This window comes from Enhydra lutris, unplaced genomic scaffold (assembly GCF_002288905.1).
Source record: "Enhydra lutris kenyoni isolate GAN:26980312 unplaced genomic scaffold, ASM228890v2 scaffoldscaffold19, whole genome shotgun sequence".
NCBI lineage: Eukaryota > Metazoa > Chordata > Mammalia > Carnivora > Mustelidae > Enhydra > Enhydra lutris.
This window is the reverse complement of record NW_019154103.1, coordinates 4,282,977-4,305,856: the sequence shown is the minus strand read 5'-3', so window position 1 is coordinate 4,305,856 and position 22,880 is coordinate 4,282,977.

Here is a 22,880-nt window from a genome sequence, read left to right as displayed (position 1 = left end):
AGAGAAATCACTGCCTGTGTTCTCTTCTAGGATTTTTATGGTTTCAGGTCTCACATTTAGGCCCTTAATCCATTTTGAGTTCATTTCTGAGTATGGTGTAAGACAGTGGTCCAGTTTCATTCTTTTGCATGTAGCTGTCCAGTTTTCCCAACACCATTTGTTGAAGACACTGTCTTTTTCCCACTGCATAATCTCACCCCCTTGTTGAAGAGCAATTGGCCCTGTAATTGTGGGTTTATTTCTGGGTTTTTGATTCTGTTCTATTGACCTGTGTGTCTATTTTTGCACATGTACCATACTGTCTTGATTACTAAAGCTTTGTAGTTTATCTTGAAATCTGGGATTGTGATACCTCCAGTTTTGTTCTTTTTCAAGATTGCTTTGGCTGTTTGAAGTCTTTTGTGGTTCCATACCGCATCTTCAAACATTTAAGCCACCCAGCGTGGAACAGAATGTATCACTCAGTTGAGTCCTGACCCATATAATTATGAGATAGAATAATATTGTCTTTGTATATCACAGGATTTTGTGGTAATTTATTATTCAGTAATAGATAACCACAACAGATTTCTTGGAGCAAGGGGCTGGAACTTTTATCAGTGATTCCTCCTAAGCTTTGCTGTGCATTTCATATCACCCAAGAATCTTGTCAAAACACAAGTTTTGGATCATTAGGTCTGGGGTAGTGGCCTGAGATTCTGCATGTCTAACAAGCTCCCAGGTGAGGACAGTTCTGAAATTCTACCACTCATACTTAGAGTAGAAAAGTGTACTGAGGAGCAAAGTGTACCAGGCAGGGCATATTTGAGGTTCATTTGTACAATTTTAAAAAGGGCTTTAATTTGTGGATTGATCAGTTGAATAGCTTAATAAGTTGAAAAGCATCTGCTATAAGTCACTTGACTTATTATAGAATTTCTCAGTGTGGTCTCTGGGTCTAAGCATTCATATCACCTGAATTTGTTAAATGCTACAGAGTCAGAATGGGAGGGACAAGAATCGCCATATTGAGCAAGATCTCTAGATGATTTGTAAGCACTTTCAAATTTGAGAACTGGTTAACTAGAGAAAGGACTGAATTAAGAGAAGAACTGGGTTTTAGTTCTGACATTGGGCCCTAACTAATGGCAAGCAAAGCACCTCACATTTCTGGGTTTCAGTTTCTGCATCTATAACATGGGGGACAGATTGATGAACTAGAATGTTTTGTGTCTGATATAGTATGTATCCTACAATTCCTATACCAAGCTAACTCCATCTCTCTTGTCCTCTCTGTACACAGAAGCTTGGAAAGCACACACTTAGCCCCAAAGAGTATGACTGTCTACAGTATTATCGTCTTTCTTTCTTTCTTTTTTTTTTAAGTAGGTTCCACACCCAGCACAGAGCCCAGTGTGGGGCCTGAACTCACAACTGTGAGATCAAGACCCTAGCAAGATCAAGAGCTGGATGCCTAGTAGACTGTGCCACACAGGCAACCCCGACAGTATTCTCATCTTTGCCATTGTCTCTCTTGGGTCACAGAGCAATAGGTATGATTAGGAAACACAGAATGCAAGAAGTGTCATTTCATCTTAAAATATTTTTAAAGCAAATACTGGTGTCAAGGCTGATGCCTACTCAGAATAACGCATATCTGCGTTGGATATAGTAATTAAACTTAAATCATTTTTTAAATTATATGTTTTAAATGGCAATTGTGCAGCCTTTAAGGTTTCCTCTTGCCTTGAGCACCATTGGGTAAACGTGTTCATGATTGAATTAGCAGACCTTTGATTTTAAAAAGACTTTTCAGTGATCTTTTATGGTAGATTAAAAAGCAATTTACTAATTTACAGTTCATAGGAATTCCGTGCCCTCTTTGAGTTTTGTAAATTAGTTCTGTGCTAATAAATGTGACTAACTCCAAATGTTTCATTTTGAGACAGCTGGTGTCAGACACAACCCTAAACTCACAATTACATAATCAGTAAAAGTGTATTTTGTGAGCTTCTTCCTTGTGGCCAGCATAAGTTCCTCTTAGGAATTCCTTAATTTGTAGCTGTCTACTTGGAGTCTTTATTTGGGCAAGGGAGTTTTACCCAACAGGGCTGGGAAATATCACCTTAATTGTTTGCTCATCTTTTCTTCTGTCTCTTCTCTTTATTTATAGTGAGTAGTCACAGTTGCAAGACAATTAGAAGATGGGGTTATTTAACCCAGGGCTCTTCTTCCTGGACATGGCTCTTCCAACAACTAAGACCCTGCTGTGTGTTCCAAAGAGTACATCATCATCATCATCATCATAGTTAAAACAGGTAGAGTGCTACATGCCAGTTGTCAGCTTATTATTTTTTTTTGAAAGATTTTATTTATTCATTTGACAGAGAGAAACAGTGAGAGCTGGAACACAAGCAGGTGTAGTGGGAGAGGGAGAAGCAGGCTTCTCGCTGAGCAGGGAGCTCCCTGCAGGGCTTGACCCCAGGACCCCAAGATCATGACCTGAGCAGAAGGCAGCCGCTTAACGACTGAGCTACCGAGGTGCCCATTAGCTTATTTAATCATTGCAACAACGCTATGAAATCCACACCATTTTAAAAACGATTTTATTTATTTATTTGTCGGGCACGGGGAGAGAAAGAGAGAGAGAGAGAGAGAGAACAAGCAGGTGGAGGGAGCAGGCAGAAGGGGAAGCAGGCTCCTTACTGGGCAGGGAGCCAGATGTGGAACTCAGGGTCTCAGGACCCTGGGACCATGACCTGAGCCAAAGGCAAACACTTAACCAACTGAGCCACCCAGTCATCCCTGAAGTTCACAATATTAATAACACTTGGATTTTACAGTTGAAGAAATGGAGACAGAGATTAAATAACTTTCCTAAGGTCCCAGAAGTAGTAAATGGAGGAGCTGAGATTTGAACTCAAGGAGTCTGGCTCCAGACTTCATGCTAATAACCAATATACCCCACTTTACCCCTTGTGGAAAATGGACTCTTTCTACACAAACCCTCTCAGTTTTAGTTTGTGACTACTTTTCCAAAAGGAATCACCTATTATTTGAACTGGGGATAGCTATAAGAAATCTGCAGAAAAAGCTTTTACAGCTCGCACACACAGAAGAAATATCCAACAACTTGTGGTTTTCCCCCCTTTTTCCTTTCAAATTCAACTTCCAACTTTATCTCAGCCTTTGACAAGTTAACTCAAATCTGTCTCAAGTGAAACTGAAAGGTTCAAGCCACTGATGGAGAGAGAGCTGAGCGTTTTCCTTGGTAAGGTTCCTCGGAATGAGAGTAGCTTGTTTTGAGCTGGTGAAAGGCACTTTGTTCTCTGATAGCCTTTCCTTCTTCCTTACTTTCTTTCAAAGATTCTCTCTCTCTCTCTCTCTCTCTCTCTCTCTCTCTATTTAGAGGACATGGACCTGTGAGGAGGGGGAAGGGGCAGAGGGAGGGAAAGAGAGATCCCAAATAAACTTTGTGCTGAGTGCAGAACCTGGTGTGGGGCTCAATCCTGGGACCCTGAGAGCATGACTTGAGCCGAAATCAAGAGTCAAGGGCTCAACGGACTGAGCCACCCAGGCACTCCTCTGCTAGAGGAAGATGACTAATGAAAAAGTGGTGCTCATGAATTGCCTCTCTATGGGGGCAGAGCTGAGGATTGGGCCACGATGAAATTTTTTTCCCTGGCTTTCTTGGGATTTTGCCAATGTGGCAGGAATTTGAATCGTACTAGGGAAGTAGGAGAAGGGGCTGGCCTGTAATAGTTCAAAGAAAAGGCACTGGAAGGGTAGAGGAATGAAGCCACACAGTCCAAATGTGGACACCGGTACTTCATGTGACAAGTGAATCCAGACACTATCCAAGATGTTCATTCAGAACCTTTTGCAGGGGGTATAGCTCAGTGGTAGAGCATTTGACTGCAGAACCTTTTGCAAAAATTATGATTCTTTTACATTAGGAAAAAATATAGAGCCAGATGGTCTTACTTAAACATTAATGCTCCCCTGTTCTAGGCCTTCTTGTACTGGGCATGTTTATTGAAAGAGGAATTGTTTGTTCCAAAGGCAGTTGCTTCATAATTGCTGAGTCAGAATTAGTAGAAGTTTCTAGAAATTGAGGTTCAGATTTCATAGCCTGTTGCCATTCCTGAGATTTCTAGTCCACTTTCTTCTCTACATTTACATTTCTCTCTTATCCTTCTCCTCTACAATATGGCAGATTGGGAGGCAATTCACCTCTGCCTCTTCTGTGACAGTTGAGCAGCCCAGTGGATTGGGGTAGGCTGGTGAGGCATTGGACATAAAGCCAGCAACTTTAGGTAATGGAGCAGTTCAGCAGGTAGGAGGCCTTCTTCTTAAAGATGTTAGGATCCCATAGCATGAGAGCTCCACCAACATGTCACTTAGACCTCCAGTACCACCCTTACTATCACCATCCCTAGTTCCTAGCCAATCCCAGGTGCCCAAACCCTGTCGGGAGGTTAGAATTTAGGGCTGGGGAGTCAGAGTCTGGGCTTCTTTGAACTGTTCTTAGACTAAAAGATATTGGCCATAATATATCACCAGATGCAGGACTGGGTGGGGGAGTGGGAAGAGAGGGTGCAAGGCAGGGAGATGACTGCCTTAGCTCTGATAAAAATAATACACTTTAACATTTGCCAGAATTCAAAAAAGGGAGTCAAAACTTAGATTTGCCTCCTTCATCAGTTTTGAGATTATTATTATATTTCTACCCCAACATCCTTCTATCATTTCCAGAGAGAAAAAATTGAAATGACTCCTCTTCTTCATGAATGAAACTTCTTTCTTTCCCTGTTTCATTTAAAGGTCAACTGTACTTCTACCCGAACTGTGCATTGCTCTATCCTCTGCCCCTTCTTCCCTTCTTCCCCATTTTGGTATTCTCTCCTCTCTGGCTTTTCCTCCTCCCTGGCCAGTCTGGCCCTGCCCTCCCCTTGACCCTGGAACTCCCCAACCCCCTCTCTTTGTCCCCCTTTCAGTCCTTATTTTCACAGATTAACATATTATAGGTATTAACTGGCAACCACCCTGAAGGGAGATGAGGCAGTGAGAGGGAAAGAAGTATTACTGCCAAGTTTTGACTAATTCCTGCTGCCAAGACTGTGGCATTTGCCACGGCTGTGAAATTGCAATAAACAAGGGGCTGCGCTTATATTTCTAACCTTTCCTCTGTTGGTGCTGAACTGAATGGTGAACACCAGGCCATCACCTTCTAAATGTATTACAGATTCTTTTGAAAGAGAATTGAGGGAAGCTCACATTGGGCTGGGGGTGGGTGCAGGACCGGAAGGGAAGTTCCTAATAATAGAGCTGAAAAAGAGTAATTTATTTTATTAAAAGAAATTTAACATCCCAGTAATTCAGTAATGAGCTGGCCTGAAAGTGAGGTATTAATTTTCTAAGAATTAACCTGAAATATATATCTGCATTTATATATCCCTCACATAAGCATATCCCTCATAACTATAGAAGATGTTTTTAAAAAACACCCTTTGGGGGCATCTGGGTGGCTCAGTTGGTTAAGCGTGTGCCTTTGGTTCAGGTCATGATTCTAGGGTCCTGGGATTGAATCCCATATCAGGCTCTCTGCTCAGCGGAGAGCCTGCTTTTCCCTCTCCCTCTACCACCCACTCTTGCTTGTTCTCTCTCTCTCTGGTGCTCTCTCTCAAATAAATAAATAAATAAATAAATAAATAAAATCTTTGTTGTTGTTAAGAATTTATTTGAGAGAGAGACTGAGTGAGTGAGAGAGAGAATGGGGGTGGGGATGGGAGAGCCAGAGGGAGAAACAGACTCCCCGCTGAGCAGGGAGACCCATGCAGGACTTGATCCCTGGACCCTGGGATCATGACCTTAGCTGAAGGCAGACGCTTAACTGACTAAGCCACACGGGTGTCCCTGAGGAAATATCTTAAAAAAATAAAAACAAACACAAAAACGCCCTTCGTTGTTTTAAGAGAGATGAAGAGTTGGGAATGGAGAAGATGAACAGTTGTCAAGTGAAGATTAGAACAGCCTGAGGCGTCATTCCCTCCTGACCTGGCAACTGCAAGTTCTCTGCTCCATTCATAAGTCAACAATATTCATTAAGCAGATATTCTTTTCAGAGTCAGAAGGTACTTGGTACTTGAAGGAAAAGACCATGTCTATATGCAAATATTCTATAGCTTCTAGCCAGGTAGCACGTAATACATGTAGCATATGTGGGCTCTGGCTCTATGCTAATGTCTGCACATATTCTCTTATTCCAGCCTCAGGCCAACACTACGAGGAAAACAAATAATCACCCCACCCTAGAAACAGGGACAAAGGAGCCCCTGGATGGCTCAGTCAGTTAGGAGTCTGCCTTCAGCTCAGGTCATGATCCTAGGGTCCTGGGATTGAGGCACATGTTGGGCTCCTTGGGCAACAGGGAGTCTGCTTCTCCCTCACCCTCTGCCTGTCATTCTCCCTGCTTATGCTCTCTCCTTCTCCCTCTGTTAAATAAATAAAATCATTTAAAAAAAAAATAGAGAGGCACCTGGGTGGCTCAGTGGGTTAAGCCTCTGCCTTCAGCTCAGGTCATGGTCTTGGGGTCCTGGGATCAAGCCCCACATCGGGCTCTCTGCTCAGCCGGGAACCTGCTTTCCTCTCTCTCTCTGCCTACCTGTGATCTCTGTCTGTCAAATGAATTTAAAAAAAAAAAAAAAGGAAAGAAACAGGGGCATAGAAGCTTAGAGAGGTTAGGTAAAATGCCAAAGTCACAGAAATATCCAGGTTTCCAATAAATGCCTTTAAACTTTTTAATCTTTCATTTTTCTTTAAGTTATTATAAAGCTAGTTCATGCCTGGGTCAGCAGCAAGCCATCTGCAGCCATCATTAAGGGCTGGTGAACAGGTTGGCTCTGCTGTCTTGCTCCTGTGGCTTCCATCTCCAGGTCCACAGTGGAGCCTCATGTTTGCATTTTACCAGCCCTCAAGAAGAAGAGTAGGGGATCTAAGCCAAGTGCATTTTTCTTGAAGAACCAGAAGTTAAGCTCTGGCCATGCTTGGAAGCATTCATATCCCTTTTGCCCAAACTTAGTTTCACACCACACATAACTTCAGGGGAGATTGGGGAATACAGTTTCTAGCTGAGAAGCTGTGAGCCGAGCTAAAGCAGTGGTGTGTGTTGTGCTGGGAGCTGTCGGGGTGTTCTCAGTTGCTAAAGGAAGGAGAATGTGGGGAGAGAGAGAGGTCAGGCAGTTAGCAGGCAATTAACAGACTATCAGAGTGATAGTCTGAAATTTTGCCCTTAAAATAAAAGAGTTAGAGCTGTTAGATAGTATAAGGAAGGTTTTAGAAGAAGTCTGTAAGGGACTTAGTCAATTTTCAAGCTATATATAAACATCCGTGAAATATTATTCAAGGAGGTCAAGGACCTCTACTTGGGCCTGATTCTAGCACTAACTAGCTCTGTGACCTTGGACACATTGCCAGTAATTAGTTTCTCTCAGCCTATTTTCTCATCAGTGATTTTGTCCTGATATTATCAGCCCCAACTGTTGATAAGGATAAGGATTAAATGTAATATCCATAGACACATCTTGGCACAGAGTACTTGCTCAAAATTATAGCTCTTTATTACTGTCCAGTCAATACGCTTTCCACACTCTTTGATACACAGGAGGAGAAAGGAGGCAGAAGTAGGGTTTGGCAAGTGGGGCATTTGTGTACAAATGAGAGCCACCAGAAAGGAACTAGAGTAGCTGAAGAGTCGGGACTTCCAAAAAAGCAAAATATATTTATATCCTAAATTAACAGTAACTATTAGTAAGTTCAATCAGAGCTAGCAAGGTATTATATCTTTTCTTGGTATTCTGCTTTTTTTTTTTAAGATCTAATTAATTGATTTGAGAGAAAGAAAGCACGTGCACGATCTGGGGGAGGGGTAGAGAGAGAAGCAAACTCCCCGCAGAGTGATGAGCCTGACTGGAGGCTAGTCCCAGGATGCTGAGATCATGACCTGAGCAGAAGTCAGACCCTTAACCAACTGAGCCACCCAGGCACCCACCCCAGTATTCTGTTTTTTATCTGAGAACATCTTTGTTTTGTCTTCATTCCTGAAGAATATTTTTGCTGGATATAGAATTGAGTGTCTTTCAGCACTTTAAATATTTCTTTTGGCCTCTTGTTTCTAACAAGAAGTCAGCCTTAATTCTTATTGCTGTTTCCCAGTGTGTAATGTGTTACTTTTCTCGAGCTGCTTTCAGGGTTTTTTCTTTATCTTTTCTCAGAAGTTTGTCTATGATGTACATAGAGTATAATTTTTTTTTAATTTATCCATCTTATGGATAATTAATGTTAAGTTTCTTGCATCTGAAAATCAGTTTTTCATAGATTTTGGCAATTTTGGTCATTTCTTCAAAAATTTTTTTCTGCCCCATTTTCTTTCTCCTCAGCTTTTGGGACTCCAGTTTCACATATGCTAAACTTTCTGATATTGTCCCACAGATCCCTGAGGATCTGTTCATGTTTTTCACTTTTTTTCCTTCTCTGTTCTTCAGAATGAATAATTTCTATTGATTGGTCTTCAAATTCACTGACTCTTTCCCCTTTGTCACCTCTATTCTTCTATTAAGTCCAACCAATGAATTTTTATTTTAGATATTTTATCTCTCATTCTTAGGCCATCCATTTGATTCATTTTTTTATAGATTCCATTTCCCTACTGAGACTTTTTTTTGAGAGAGAGAGAGAGAGAACACACATGTATGCAAGCTGAGGTGGGGGGTAGGGACAGAGGGAGAGGGAAAGAGAATCCTAAGCAGACTCCACGTTGGGTGATACAGGGCTGATCTCAGGACCCTGAGATCATAACCAGAGCTGAAATCAAGAGTCAGATGCTTAATTGACTGAACCACCCAGGTGCCTCTCACTGAGATTTCTTTTTTGTTCATTCATTAAAAGCTTTTTTATCTTTATGTCCTTGAGTATAGTTACAACAGTTTTGTTTTTTTTTTAACTCTTTGCTAATTTCAAAACGTGGGTCATCTTTGGGTTGATCTTCATTGATTCCATCTTCTCCTGGTCACATTTTCTAAGATATTTATAACATTAGGGTGGTATCCTGGACATTGAAAGATATATATAAAGACCCTGGACCCTGTGAGTCTGTTTTGTCCTTCTGAAAGTTATTGGTTTTTGTTTTGTTTTGTTTTGTTTTTGGTGGTGGTGTTGTTTTTAAAGATTTTATTTATTTATTTGACAGAGAGAGACATAGTGAGAGAGGGAATACAAACAGGGGAGTGGGAGAGGGAGAAGCAGGCTTCCAGCTGAGCAAGGAGCCTGGTGCTGTGGGGCTCGATCCCAGGATGCTGGGATCATGACCAGAGCCCAAGGCAGCCGCTTAACAACTGAGTCATGAAGGCGCCCCTGTTGTTTGTTTTTAATAAAACAGCAGCTAACTTGCTTGGCCAGCAACTGAAGTCTCATTTAACACTTTCAGTCTCACCTGGGCTGCTTGGATTCTGCCCTATGTGTAAATAGTTCAGTGATCATCTAGAGACCTGGCAAAGTACATACACAAAATTTGGAACTCTCTCTCTGGCTCTCCCTTTTTGGGGCATCTCCCATTTCACTTTTAGACTGCTATGGTAGCTCTGAACTCCTTCCTCTTATTCTTTAAGCCAGTAGGACTTCAGATTTTCTGTCCTTGTGTTAGCTGCTCTGCTCAGCACGGACTAGGGCTTGCCCTTAGGTAAATAGCTATAAAAAATGAAAAAGTCATCCAGTACCTTTCTTTCCTTCAGTTGTTGGCTCCATTCCAGTGTCTGCTTTTGGTTGTTCTCTGGTGCCTTTAGGTATTTGTTTATTTATATCTTATACAGTATTTATAGTTGTTATATATGGTTCAAAGAAAACAAGAGGCTTGGTCCAATAAGGGTTTCTCTTCCATTATCAGAAGCTAAAGTTCTTGCTACGTTGTCACAGTAAGATACAAATAACTGTGGTGGATTAGAGGTTTAGATACTTTAAAACCCTTCTTATTCTCTGGAATAAAACCCTTTAAAACCCTTCCTTTCTCTGGAGTCTGTGTGGAGTCTCCTTTGACCAATGGAATATGATGGAACCTGCACTGTATTGGTTTGGGTTAACATTTACTTAAGAGAATTTGTATCTTCTGGTTTCTGTTCATGGGCATACTTTTTCCTAGAGCCCTCAGTCCCCATGTGGGAAGAATATGACTGTCTTGAGGCTTCCATACCATGGGCAAGCCCAAACTAACTAGATGGAAAGGGTATGTGGAGAAACATTCAGTTATGTATCTTGAAGGAAAGGAAGGAGGGAGAAAGAGACAGAGACCCAAACAGCCAACAGCTTTCCAGCTCCTAGTCTCTTCAGTTACCTGGCTGAGTTCTTAGGCATCATAATGAGGAGAAGAGCCATCCTCATTGTTCTGTCTAAATTCCTTGTTCTGAATTCCTTCCTGCAAAATCATATATAATACTAAGAATAAATTATTGTTTTAAGCCACTAAGTTTTAGAGTAGTTTGTTACATAGCAATAGTTAACCAGAATATTAACAAGTTCATATTGGTTTCAATAATGATTAAAGTTTTTTATAGAAAAGATTCAACTTCCTATATTACTTCTAAGACATTAGTGTTCACAGACAGAGTAAATCTACATGTTGAATCTGCATGACCCTATTTTTTTCCTGTCAGCTGCTTCTGGAATTATAAGCACAGCATCCCAGGAGAAAATAATTAGGCATTAGGGGTTATACTTTTCAAATCAACTTCTTATTGTGGCAAAAGCAATGTGGCAAAAGTGCCATATTGATAAATGAAGAAACTGAGAAGCAGTTTAACCAAGGATAAGTGACTGGACTGGGGTCACCATGGCAGTGTTAAGATTTGAATTGAGTGTTCCCAAATTCACTGCTTAGTTCAGAGAACATATTGACTGATTATTGATTGATTCTGACAAGTTAGATCAATAAGTGTAGATGAATTCAAAATACCTACTATTATTCAATTGTGAGTCTTAAAAGGAAAATCAAATAGAAGACTTTGGGTCTTCTCTGTTGCACTGATCCTGTTAACATCAATTAGACTGTGTCCTGCCATGATATTTAATTTTTAGCACAAGGAGAAAATGAATTGATTTCAGGGTTGATATCGCTTAACATTTAAAAGGAAATACTTCTATTGAAAATATGGGCACCTTAACCATACAATAAATGACTTGACATTTGTGAGAGCAAAATAGTCAATATAAGCAGAATTTTCATATTGAAAAATAAATCATTAACCTAGATAATTCTAAGTTCAATTTCAAAAAACTTGAATATGTCATTAATATATTTTTCCTTCTACTTTCTCTTGATTAAGGCAGCCTCTATCACAGAGTAGTTGACTGCTTTCCCTAATATCTCTGACTCCCAGGTAAACTAACAGTCTACCTCCTTCCCTCCCTCCTCACTGTTTTAGTACAAAGAGGTAGGAATCTTTCCCATAATGAGCAGGATCAATTTGGAGACACAGGTTCCATCATGTATCTTGATGTAGCGAGTAAACATCAAACCCTTACAGGAGCATTCTGTGAAAGGCTATGTTCTCTCTTTTAAGATCCTTGACAATAGAAATGAAACCAGGCTGGGAATTAATCTATAGGGTCTACTCCCAAATTACCAATGTTACCATGTTAATTTTTTATGTTTCCCCATTAACAGGTAAAATCTCATTCCCCTCCCCTTAAATATGAGTTGACATTGGTCCCTCATTTTATTTTTTTTAAAGATTTTATTTATTTATTTGACAGACAGAGATCACAATTAGGCAGAGAGGCAGGCAGAGAGAGAGAGGAGGAAGCAGGCTCCCTGCTGAGCAGAGAGCCCGATGCAAGGCTCGATCCCAGGACCTTGGGATCATGACCTGGCAGAAGGCAGAGGCTTTAACCCACTGAGCCACCCAGGCGCCCCTGGTCCCTCATTTTAAATGAATAGAACTTAACAGAAGTGACTCTTTGTGACTTCTGAAGTTAGCTTGGAAAAGACAGCACATGTGGTTCACTCTGCTTGGAATGCTCAGCCCACCCTCACCTCCGAGCCAGTTAGATAACTCCTACTGACCAAAGAGCTGGGATATACAAAGTGAGCGTGTGTGTGTGTGTGTACACACGTGTGTGCGCAGATGTGCATGTTTGATATTAGATGCAAAACCACTTGGAGCACTGTATTCTATAGATCCTAGTGATCTTTTCAAAGACCTGAATTCACCAAATTTTCTACTCAAGAACGTACATCATTGAATAGCCTCTGCTATTTCTTCTCTACTCCGGCCTCATCTTCAGCTTTAGACTCAACTCTTGGAGTGAAGGAGGTGCTAGGGAGGAGTAAGAGATAGGGTCTGTTCAAAACAAACCCAATGTTAATCTCCCAAAGGATGAATCCCCTTTTAATCATTGACTTCTTGAAAAAAGAATCTCTAGCTCCTGCTCTCTGAAATGAACCTGACTGAAGGACATGAATACTTTCTTTATGTCCCAGAAGCATTGAAAAATAGTGCATATTTAGTTGCCAAAAGAGTCCAAAATTCCCTAGAATGTTTGGAAACTAGAAATTTGGATGGATAAAAGGGGAAATAGAAGAGAACTCAGCATTTTAATGGCCATAAAGATAGTGTAAGAGCCCTCATTTGGGATGCTTAAGAACAGGGATTGAATATAAATCTGGGGAATTATCCAGGTTCTTTGTGAGGATTGGCAAGGCCCCATTTGGAATACTATGCACAATTCCAGTCTCCTTATTATAAAAGAATATTATAGAAATGGAGAAGGTACAACAGAGGGCACGAGAACCACATGGGGATTTAAGGATCTTAGCTAATCAGAGTGGTATTCTTTGGCAAAGGAGAGATTAAGTGGGAACTCATTAAAGTATAGACAATTCTGAAGGGAATAGAGAGGATAATTGTTTCAAGGCTATTTGAGTTAGTGTCAAATACAAGAACAAGGGGTTAGTAACTTAAGCTAAGAAAGTGAATTTAGACAGGCATTTTCTGAATTGAGTGTAAACAATATAAAACAAAGGACTGAGGATGATAAAAACAAGAGACATAGATTTTTTTCAGAGGCAGAAACATGTAATTTTTCCAATTTGGTTCATTTTCATTAAATAATGAGTGATTTTTTTTTACTTTTTCACTTTGAACAGTTATATTTTATCAGCAGTGTTAAAAAGTGCTAGAGTGGCAATTTATAATTTTAAGGGATCTACAGGGGAAATTGCTAGGCCCAGAGAAAGAACAGTTTAGAAAGAAAGTTTAGAGCTTCTGGGCTTTTCTCTGCCTCTAAAAGGTCATAGGTTTCTCACCTGAACCTGCCACAATACCATGTTACTGTTCAGTTTTGCACTACTTCCAGTCCTGATGAAATTCTACATTTGTTCGGGCTATCACATGTCCAAAACAATGATTTCCAGTATGATAGATACTGTTTTACTTAAGTAAATATCTGGGGGGAGGGAGTAAATAATTATATAGTACATTAAAAATTATTGCCTATAAGTAGTGGATTGTTTCATCCTGATCTTAAGAGTTGTATGCAGTTCAGATGACATTTAGGAAGCAGCAGCTTTGTGCTAGGCACGGCAGAAGATTCAGTGCCTGCATATAAAGTGGCTGAGACATATTTGCTGAATGGACACCATCTCTACCCTCAGTGAACTTGGGTGACATCATGGCAATGGTACCAAAAATGAGGGAATAAACATCATAGTGGGTAACAGAGGAGGAATCATTTGAGCTGTAGGTAACAGGGTAGTGATTAAGAGACAGGCTTTGTGGGGTGCCTCAGTGGCTCAATCTGTTGAGCATCTGACTCTTGATTGCATCTCAGATCATGATCTCAGGGTCCTGAGATGGAGCCCTGTGTTGAGCTCCACCCTGGGAAGGGAGCCGGCTTAGGATTCTCTCCCTCCTTCTGCCCCTCCCCCTGGCTTGTGCTCCTTCTCTCTCTCTTTCTTTAAAAAAGGGGATGGGGAGAGAGATAGGCACTGGGGTCAATTTGAAACTCTGCTCTACCTCTGGCTGTGTCATTTTGGGCAATTTACTTCTCTGCCCTTCAGTTTCTTCATTTATAAAACGAAGGTGATAGGACTCCCCTCTTGGAGTTTGAGTGAGGATTGTAGAGAATTGATACATGTAAATTACAGATCACTAGAACATAGTGGGCGTTAAAAAATGGCAGCTGCAGTTATGAGGCTAAAGGAACAAATGGGCAAAGAGCACAGTGTAGGAAGCAGATTTATCTAATGTGTTTAGCAGGTTCATGGATGGAAGAGGGGTGTTACTTTAATTCTCTAAAATTCTGTTTCTTCATCTGCAGAAAGGGGATAATAGTACCTATCTCATAGTGTTGTTTTATGTAACATAAAGTGCTTAAGCATAGTGACTTGGCATCAGTAAGTACTCAATAAGCGTTAACTGCTTTGTTATTCTTCCATCCTGCTTCAATAAGAAATGGCAAGCAGGCCCGGTGTTGAACTAGCTTCCTCCCTTTTTCTGTGTTTTGTCTATCTTTTAAAAGGAAAAGTTAAGTGGTTCAGCCAGCAAAATTACGTTTATTCAAGAATAGCAGAAAAATTGCTATTTGGGACAAGCAAACTATGGGGAACCATAGGCAAGTCTGGAGAACAAAGGAGGAGACTGTCCTTTCATAGAGGAAAGGGGAATTGGGTGAGTTGGTTTTGAACAAAAGTTCACCAGAGGAAAATGAGAGTTTGAAGTGATGGTGACTTCTTAATTGGCTGCAGGCGAGGGTAGCTTGCTTTTGCTGGACCAAGAAGAAATCTTCCTTCTTCCTGCTGGACTATGCAAACTGCAGTGAGTGGTACGTGAGTGTAAGAGCCCTGCCTTCGTGGCTTCCCACCTCCAATCTCCAGTCAGGTTTCCTTGACATGCTGTCCAAGTTTTTACAAAATGACTGGGAAAAAAACTAGCTTTTTTGCCCACCACCATCTGCTTCCGTAACTGCTATTCTTCTTATATGTTACTAAACAAACAATGAAGTCTTCCTGCAGAGTTTCAATCTCTCAGTTGTGAGATTGAACTACATTAAAATTAAGTAGTGCAGACTTACATGCCACTATATACCCAGTAACAATTCATGGGAGGCAAGTTGTTTGTTTTGTTTTTTTCCTATAGATTGTAATCTCTAGCATGGATATTCTGGCAGGAGAGCATCCTTATTTCATTAAGAGGTAGAAAAATTTTTTAAAAATTAAAAAAATGATAAAAAAATAGTGATATGATTCTATCATTCCTTTTGCATTTGTTAACTATAATTATTCTACAAAGAACTTGGCCTTAACAACTATTTGGTTACCTTGAGGTATTATTGGGACAGAAAAGGCAGGAAGAATGTTGATTCTTTTCGGTTTCTAGACTGTGAGTTGTTTTCCAGGCATCATCCAAAGTTATCAATTATTTTTAACTTCTTTGCACTTATAGATTTTAATATTTTTGATGTATTCCAATACATTATACTTATTATTCTTTTTGATGCTCAGATTCTTTCACCTTTAAGAAGTGGGAACCCCTTTCAGCTGGCTCCCATGTCTTTTGAGATGAACTTGATTGCCTTCAATTGTTTTCTTGCTTTCTGGTATGACAAGGTATGTCACGCTCACCCTTTTTCCAAATGGTTATTTTATCAGATTGTTTGAACATTAAATTTATCCTCGTTTGCAATCCAAAATAGTTACCTGAAGTTTGCTGTGTGTGTTTGTGTGTGCATGTGTGTACTTTTATTGTATATTTGTTTTCTAAACTCTTTGGCACAATTTTCTGGGGGTGTTCCGACTACCACGATACATGTCAGGAGAGAACGAATTGTTTTGTGCTGCCAATTCTGAGCATCTAAATTTTGGTTTGTTTGGGCTGTGGCTTTCTTTTGCTTTTGAAGTTTGCATTCTTTATTTGTAACAACTGTATTTTAATTTGTTCTAGATCCTCTAACTCCGAGTTTTTTTTTTCTCCCCCCTCCCGCCCACTTCTACATTCACAGTTGAACCATATTATTTAGGAAAGGCGCCTTGATGAAAAGATCAGGATACGGGAGCTCTGACCATTCGTCAGTGTTTTCCCTAGAAGATAATTAAAAACAAAACAAAACAAAAAAAAAGAAAACAAAACAAAACCTAAACAGCGTCTTTCCTTTTTTTTTTTTTTTTTTTTTTTTTTTTTAAACACATCTCTTGTGCTGCATCAGTAGACAGAACTTCGGTTAGTTTTATGAAATGCAACATCTAACCCCTTTTTTTCTGGGAAAAAGAAACTGTGATCTCTGTCTGTCAAATAAATAAATAAAATCTTTAAAAAAAAAAAACCAGCACAATCTGGGCACTAGGTTGCTCATTGCTACTGGGTTGGCCATTGTTTTGGCAGATTAGGTTTTATTTATTTGTTTGTTTATTTATTTATTTATTATTTTAAAAATATTTATTTATTTGACAGAGAGATAGCGAGAGAGAGAGCACACAAGCAGGGGGAGCAGCAGGCAGAGGGAGAAGTAGGCAGAGGGAGCAGCAGGCAGAGGGAGAAGTAGGCAGAAGCAGGCAGAGGCAGAAGTTGGTGGAGGCAGAAGCAGGCTCTCGGTTGAGCAAGGAGCCCAATGCAGGGCTCGATACCAGAACCCTGGGATCATAACCTGAGCTGAAGGCAGACGCTTAACTATGGAGCCACCCAGGCACCCTGCAGACTAGGTTTTATATACCTTAGGAAAAGCAAAGACCAAGAACTAGAAGCCTTCAGTAACAAGTTACCCTGGTAACTAATTTCATTTGCTCTCCCAGTAAAAATAGTTTCCAAATATCATCAGAATATCTGAACATTAATTTCTTTAAACTGGTGTTAAGAATATCAAACATTGTAAAGAATTAGAAGTTGCTCAAGAGAAGTGAAGAACAAACTAGATTGGGAGGTACAGGGTTGTAACTGTGGTGGGAGGCAGGTGAGGGTCCTAGAAAATAGAGGGCAGGAAAAAAGGACCTAGACTTCTTGTTCAGCTGTGGATATTGTTTTGTTTCGTTTTTAAGATTTATTTATTTACAAAAAAAAAATTATTTACTTTTTTTAGAGGGAGAGAGAGCATAAGCACGAGGGCCAGAAGGAGACAGAGAAAGAATCTCAAGCCAATGCCACACTGAGCTTAAACTCTGACACGGGGCTTGAACTCACAACTCAGATCAGGACCTGAACCGAAACCCAGAATCAGATGCTTAAGCTGTGGATATCGTTAATCAGGACCAGTCTTACAAAAGCAGAGATAAGGTGGGTACATATCTACATACGGCCTTATTTGGCCCCCCAAAACCTCTCTCTTCCTCCTAGGACCTCACCTGGACTCAAATTCTACTATAGAGTATAGAGCAGTGTTTCTCAACACTGATCTTTGACAAAATTTTGACCAATTTATAGCACAATGAAAAAAATAAGGAAAATCATAGATTTGACGCTGCTGTCTTAGAAAGCATCCTTCAAACTTCATTCTGAAAACATGTGCTTCCTGTTTGGGGGAGGTTTTTTTGCTGTTGTTAAATGCTCTTTCTCACATGAAGTTATGGCTATGATAGATGGCAATTTTTGATGTTTTCATTAACGTGGCAAATCTTTGTTTCACAAATCTGTCTTTGAAATATGAATGGTCTGTGAAATTTAAAATCATGTGACCCATCAGGGCTATTATGTGAAATGGTACTGCCACCAGGGAAAGAAAGGGAAGTACAGTTGTTTGAGAAGATAAAGGAGAATGTCTCCTCAGGTTTGAGGAGTTGGTGTGTGGAGAGTGAGGATGAAAACAGGGTGGTGGGGTTGAGAGGGGTGAAGTCTTGGTTGAACAGGAGCCAGCAAAGGGCCCTACACAGAAAAGCAGACTGGGGAGGGGTTCTAACAGAAGACAGCTGAGGAAGGAAGGTTGGGGACAACTGACCACTTTGGGTTTCTCCCCCTTACCCCCCCCCCCCCAGTTCATTTCAGCTGAAAAGCACTTACTGGGAAACTAAGAGCCTGAGAGACTTAAACACTAGGGATTCAGAACCAATGTGACACAGTTCCTGCCCTTGAGGAAGTCGCAGGGCTGCTGTGAGAGTCTGATTCAGCCAAGGAATGTTAGAGTGGTAAGGACAGGGCAGGACCTTCTTCCACTCACCCTACATTTCGGCAGCCCATTCTCTACCCTTCTAACTTCCATCCAGCCCACCAGCCCAGAGAGAAAAGAGTTCTATTAATTTGGGCGTGAAGTTGGTAAAAAGACAAAGCAAAAAAATTAAAACGGCGTTACTGTCCTCCACGTTGTCTTAGATGGGAGCCGATTAGGCACTGGGATTACATTACCGTGGTTAGTCCCTTCTGGGGCTCACAGACTGCTGGTGGAATGGACACGTGAAAGACAAACACGAGGCTCGGAGAGAGCCGTGCAGAGGTACACAACAGATCCCTGCAGGATGAGGGACAGAGGGATGGTCAGTGGGCTTGGAACACAAAAATTTGTCTAAGAGAAGGCCAGGCTCTCTTTGCCTCCTAACGCCTTTGACCTTGCCACAGGGTCCACCTCAGCAGAGTACCCCATCTCCCTCGAAAATGTTGTCGCCTTCTCCTCACGAACCTACTCACTGGAGGAACCCTTGCCCGGCTTACCGCCCTTCCCGGCATTCTCCGGGAGGCGGGCTGCCCCGGCCCTGCACACGCGCTCTGCAGCGCTTCCCTGCTCCCCGCGCCGCCTTGCGGTTGCCCACGCTCGCTGGTTCGGAGAAGACATGCTGGTCCCTGTCCGCAGCCCTGGGTTTTTCCAGTGTTTCCCCGTGTCTGGCAGCGGTTAGGGACGGCGGCCCGCCCCCCACCCGGCCACTCCCTTGCGGGAGCAGGACAATTCCAATTCTGAAGTAAACTTTGGCACCGTGTTCCAGAGGTCCAGAGGGATTCAGCTCTGGTTGATACCCGGAACCTTTCACTGCTGCCTGCCCTTTTCCTGTACCTCTCCCCTCTGCCCCACCACAATGCCCTCTTATCCTCAAGGAAGCACTTGTCCATGAATCCTTATTTCAGGGGCTGTTTCTGGGGAACCCAAACAGATGCCTCCCTGGAGCTCGTGTTTGTCTTGCCAAAGCCACTGAACACCTCCGATTCTAGCTCCAGTGGACACTTTTCAGTCCTTGTTTTACCTGATAAATGGTGGGAGTGGCCACTGATGACCGCCTTCTCCTTCATGAAACGGTCTGATACCCTGTACTCCTGGTGTGCCTCATAAGTTCTGCCAAGCCCTTGCAGTCTCTTTCATGAACTTCTTTTCCTCCTCCTCCTCCTTTTTTTTTGGTAAAATCAGCTTTATTGAGCTCTAATTCACATATCATACAATTCACCCTTAAAATGGACTATTCAGTGGTTTTTAGTATATTCATTGAGTCATTCAACCATTATTGTAATCAATTTTATGGTCTTCTCATCACTCCAAACAGAAACCTGGTATCCATTAACAGTCACTCCTTATTTTTTGTTCCTCTAAGCCCAATGCAAGTACTAATACATCCTCTGTCTCTGTAAATTGGCCTATTCTAGGCATTTCATATAAATAGAATTGTACACAATGTGGTGTTTCATGACTGGCTTTTTCCACTTAGCATAATGTTTTCAAGGTTTATTGGTGTTGTAGATGTGTCAGTACTTTATTACTTTTATGGCTGAGTAGTAATCCATTGCATGGACATACCACATTTTATTTATCTGTTCATCAGTTGACGGACTTTCAGCTGTTTTCACTTTATGGCTGTTTTTGAATAATGCTGTTATGAACATTTGCGTACAGGTTTTTGCATGGACATATGTTTTCATTTCTCTAGGGCATATATCTCACAGTGGAATTACTAGGTCATACAGTAACTATGTTTAACATTTTGAGGGACTACCAGACTATATTCTATAGAGGCTGCATCATTTTGCATTTCTGCCAGCCATGTATGGGAGTTCACATTTCTTCATATCCTCACCAACACTTGTTATTATGTGTCTTTTTTGTTCCAGCCATGCTAGTGTGTATAGTGGTATCTCATTGTAGGTTTGATTTGTATTTCTCTAATGGGTAAGGATGAACATTTTCTATGTGATTTATAGTCATTTAGATATCTTCTTTGGAGAAATGTCCTTTGTCCATTGTCTTGTTTTGTAAATGTTGGTATTGCTCTGGGTTCATTCACTGTTAATCCTTTTTCTCTTCTGCCAATGCACATACATACTAATGCCCACTTCTTATTTTTTCCCTTATTCAGTCATGTTTCAGTTCACTTATTCAGTCATGTTTTCATTCAACAAGCATTTGTTAAGTTCTTAAAATGTACCAGGCACTATGCTTAGTGTTGAAGCCAAACAGCTGTGAATAAACACATTAGATCCTTGCTAAGGAGAAGCTTGCATTCTTATGGGGAATGAATACATTAAGTAAAGAAGCAAATAAGTAAGATAATGGAAGATGGTGGAAAAGCCATGACATCACTATGATAGAATGGTGAAAAGAGCACTGGTGGTTGGGTGAGGGGGTGGGCATCACTTAAGACTGGGTGATTGAGGAACGCCTTTCTTAGGAGATGATATCTGAGCTGAGACCTACATGATAACAAAAAGCAAACCATAAGAAAAATAAAAATGAACACCCCAGGCAGAGGGAAACAAGTAGAGGAATGAACTTTGTGTGTTCAGGAGTAGGGAGAAGGCCACTGTGTCTAGAGTATGGTGAGCTAAGGGGAGAATGGCAGGCAGATCCTTCTTTGCAAAGGACAATCAAGAAAAAGTTTAAAAGATTAGACCTGGGACTCCTGGGATTATCTCTACTATGATTTTGGAGGCAACAGTCAATAAACCACCAGAATGCAGGTGTCCTTCGAAACAAAAATTAAAACTTCTCTTTGCCCCCTCCGTATCCTAACTATAACTCTCTGCATAGAAGTAAAAAAAGATACTATATCTGAGAACAGTTAATAAATTAAAAAACTGGCATGAACCATTACTTTGTTTAAAACAGAAAAATAAAACCCAAACCAACACTACAGGGTAACAATTTATGGTGTTAGAAATGTCTTCAGAAGTCTTTTTAGGGTTTTGTGTAGAATGTTTATGGAAGGTGTAAAATTCTTATAATGCCAGCATTTTATGAACAGTGCAGTTGGCAACTCCTTTTAGCTTGATCCCTGCTTTCAGGAAATGTGGATTTTCCTTCATTTATTCATATTGTTTCCAGTCCATCAAAAATAGACAAGATATAACAGGACAGTCCATTTGCACCATTCTTTTTGGAAATAATTGCCAGAAGCACTTTATGGTTGTCAGAGCCCCACTGATGTGACTCCTGAGCGGTCCTCTGTGTTAAAAAGCATATACTTCCCGCTCATCTTTGTATTCCTCTCCCATTTCCAGCACAGGGAGTATAATCAGAATGGGAGAAGCAGCCCTTTAAAATTCAGTGCCATGCAAAGGGCAAGAAGAGGGGTGAAAAAGATATATACAGAAGCCCTGGAAGAAAAGGGACGCATAGACTCCCTCTGTTTACAAATGAGCTTTATGAAAGAGTTAGGAAAAGCTCAGGCTTACCAGATATGCAGAACCATATGCATGCATTAATTAAAGGAATGTGAAAGAGGAGGAGGGGATCTGAGAAAATAACAAAGCTGCAGTGTACGCGTGCAATGATTTTTCATTCTGTTTCGCTTCAGCTCTGCCCCTGCAACAGAGGATCTAATCAATCTGCCGGCTATTAAGTTTGTTAATTGATAATGCATACTAATTAGGCTGTGCGCAGTTACTTAAGAGACTTTGCTAAGGTGATTGTAGGCACAAGTCCAAATGGAGTTTAAAGTATTCTGTGTGAGGTTAAAACCCATCAACCAGAATAGATGGATTTTATATTATAACAGAAGGCACAACATACCCATAAGTATTTAATGTATTGCACAGTTATCCATTATTACATATTTTAACTCTACAAAATAATTAAAAAGTAAAAGCTACTAAAAACTATAACTAAATCACATTGGTGAGGGTGTGAAGAAGTGTCAATGAGAGAGCGCTATTTTCTCATCAAGGTAAATGTTTAATTTTCTCATTTATATTTGGGAATAGTTAGGGTTAGCAGGGAGGAGGCTTTGTGAGAAGGAAGACTTACTAAACTGTATGGACACCAGAGTCACTAAACAGCCTCAAATGTCAGATTGTGATGCCCATGTTTCAAAGGTTAACACTCTAGAGACTGCCCAGTTGACCCATAGAAACACATTATCTGGGAGCTGAAGGTTGAAACATGTTTATCAACCATAAAATTAACTGCTGGTCCTATGGTTTGTACCCTTCCTTTGGAATGCTGTTACTTTGAGAATGGACTGACAGGGACCTCCAGCATCCTGCGAATGCCCCTTGAGAAAATGTTCTTAAGGAGGCTGGCTCATTCCTCTCTATGTTTTGGAGAATGAATCAGTTCCAGTTTAGGCCCAAGAGATATGACTAGTTGGGTCCAAAAAGATTTCTCCAGATCAGAGTGACATCTCACTCTGTTCTGGTAAATTTCTTAGCGGTTCAGATGGATCAAGAGCAAGCTTCTAGCTCAAAAATCAAATCACAAGGCTAACCTAGAGGAGATCAGAATTCCCCATAAGGCCTTGAAGTCTCCCTGTTCCTGTGGAAGATTCAGAGACTAACTTCATGGACTTTTCATTCATTCATTCATTCATTCATTCATTCATTCATCCATTCATTCATTCAGCAGTTATCTCATGAGTACGTTGTATGTTCCATGCACTATGCTGTATACTAGGGATACCAGTGATGGACAAGATAGACAAAGTCCCTTTCTTTCACATAGCTTAGAGGCCAATAGCATCT